A 2,790-nucleotide genomic window follows, 5' to 3' on the forward strand; every position below is an offset into this window, starting at 1 on the left:
CTATTCAAATGATCATTTATCTTGAAAGCATGCTGCCCCATGGATATATTTACTTTTCCCAGGAACACTCACACAGCAGTCATGATGTCATACAGGTCTCACTGGTTATTTTTGAAAGTTTGAAAACAAAAGGTATACAATTGCCATTTTGGGTAACACAGTATTCATGCAGTTCAGAAGACCACAGATGCCTGGGACTGTCTGTCTTACATCTTTCTTGGTCTTTTTCCCTACAGTGACACAGCAACTCCAGGCATGAAGGTCCTTTACCTGCTCTTTTCTCTCCTCTTCTTGGTACTCCAGGTTTCTCCAGGTAAGATGGAAAAGAGATGTTAGAAGGGGAGTTTTGTGCACCTGGAGTACACTTCCCTGCACATTTTAACCACTACTATTTAAATGGTGAAATCATGACTTCTGAAGAAAAGTGATTTTTCACTCTGGTGTCTTCCTAAAAAGATGATGCTAAACCCTCTGGTGTTAAGACACCTGAGAACGTGTCTGTGGTGGCCATGGTCTTTGGATAACAGCACACTCAGCAGTGCATATGCAGACGAAAATGAATCCTGGCCAACTGTTTTGGAATGGGAGCCAGCATTAAAGCCTCTGGACGTGTGACCCTTTTCTGTAAGCTACAGGGCAATGAGTCAGAAGGTCTGTATCGCTCCCCCACCCGGACTTGAAGGCCAACCATTTAGGTGCACTCTGAGCTATGGATCCCACCTCTGCACGGTGCAGACCTGCTTTCTGATCTCACCGCTTTCCACACGGCCAAACCTGGGCTGTGGAGTCCTTAAGGCAAGTTGAGCCGAAGGCAGCTCAACAAATGGGAAACGCTGCTGGCATCACGACTGCGTTGCCCTGCCCTGCAGAGTGAGAGGGAAAGAAACTTTTGTTATTGTTGCAGGTTTGTCTTCACCCCGTCGGGACATGTTTCTCTGCAGAAAGGGGACCTGTCACTTTGGAGAATGTCCCAGACTTAAGGTTAAAGTTGGAAGTTGCTTGGGGTTCCGCTCCTGCTGCAAATTGTGAGTATGACATTCATCAAGGCTGAGCTTCTGTGTGAGCAGACAAACCTATTTTGCCCGTGTCCTAAAGCCCAACGTGCTACAGAACTGACTATAAGGAAAAAACCCTATGATGCCATGAGCGCAGTCGAGTGTTGAAGTAGGTTGAGCTCACGGTGCTCTTTCTCCTGAGATGTGCACCATGATCTGCCCCAGCTAGAAGGCTGGAGATGTCAGCCTGGTGGTGTCCAGTTCTGTTTGACCCCTTTACAGCTCCTACACCAGAGCAAAATTTTAGGGGTTGGTGCTTGCCCAACTGGGATTGCATGCTGTCTGGGGAAGGTCAGGGAATTCAGCTATGTTGCAGGGTGAACACTGAAGTGCCCTCAAATGTGTGCAAAAAGTGCAACAGTATTGGAAAAAGAGATTACCTTCTGAAAGGTACCATTCTATTCTCCCTCAGGGATGAATGCATTCACCCCAATATCAAGGGACATTAATTTAATTCCCTGATTTTCCTGAAGCAATAGGAAAACCCTCCTCTTCCTCACAGCTATGAGTGCACAAGGATGTCCCAGCATGACTTCACATGGCATTAGGTATTTTGTGAAGTATTTACAACCAAGAGGAAAATATGGATTGGCTAGGAGTAAGTAGGAAGGGAACACAAGCAGAAAGAGAATCTGAATCTCTTTTTTTCCTTTTCTCTGTGCAGTCCATGGGATGTATAAAAACTTGAAGGCCTTTCCATTCAAGAGTGATGAAGTTTTCTTCTAAACCTAGCAATTTGTTTTGAATCCCCTTACTGTCAAAAGCATCGGATCCTGCTACAAAGCCTCATGCACTTTTCACTTTCAATGCAAAAGCTTCATGATGTAGAGTAAAGCCAAACGTATTCTGCATTGCTTCCTCTCCTTTTAAATAAATTGGTGCTGCTTATCATTCACGTCACTGAAACATGGGAGTCTGGTACATGGGTTGAGGGTGATGATCCTGCTTGGGTTTTGACACACACACCCCAGAGGGCAGCAATTTACAGTGCCAGCTGCTCCTCAACTTGAGTTTTCTGAGCCATACAGCTGTCCAGGGCTGGACAGACACAGCCTGAAGAGCTTACCTTCCAGCACCAAGAGGTAGGCTGGCTAGAAGAACTCATATTCTATTTGTAGGAATGTCTTCACACGCCAAAATCCTTCTTTTTTTCTTACTATGCAGAAACATTTTCTTGGGGAAAGAGAAACAGTAATTGTAAAAACCCAGGCATCCACACACATCCATTAAAATATCAGCATGTGAGACTCAATGCTCTGTCTTCTGAAAGATGCCTGTGAGCAGCTCAGGAAACATGTACCCTTAATTACTTCTTTTTTTTTTTTTTTAAATAGTGCAACTTTTCTCTCCACGAGGTGTTTGTCCTGCAATTGCTCAGCAATGGATGTAATTTTTGCTTTTTTTTCCCCACCTGTCCCTCTGAGAGGATGCATGGAAGATAATAGTTGGAGAACAGTTTATACTGGTCTCTCTTCTTTAGCTCCTCTCCCACTCCCTGCGCCATATGGCACACTCCCCTCAGCTCTCCGGTTGCGTACACACATTTCTGCAATGTTGTTCAGGAGGGGATTTTGTTCGCCTGCCAAAATCACAGCATTTATATGTCCTATGACTATTTCTTTGCAGTCCTTAGCAGGGAACAAGCTTAACCTCAGGCGTCCCATCCAACTTCTAGTCCTCTGGGACATGGCCAACATGCAACATGGCCAAGGATTCAGGCAAAATCTCATGCTTC

General features: G+C 45.1%; 1 pseudogene; it reads left to right on the forward strand.

Moving 5' to 3' along the window:
- The first annotated feature begins 255 nt into the window (after positions 1 to 255).
- Positions 256 to 1,878, forward strand: LOC147416066 (antimicrobial peptide THP2-like; annotated as a pseudogene).
- Positions 1,879 to 2,790: the final 912 nt, after the last annotated feature.

Source organism: Leptosomus discolor, chromosome 2 (genome assembly GCF_034619465.1).
Source record: "Leptosomus discolor isolate bLepDis1 chromosome 2, bLepDis1.hap2, whole genome shotgun sequence".
NCBI lineage: Eukaryota > Metazoa > Chordata > Aves > Leptosomiformes > Leptosomidae > Leptosomus > Leptosomus discolor.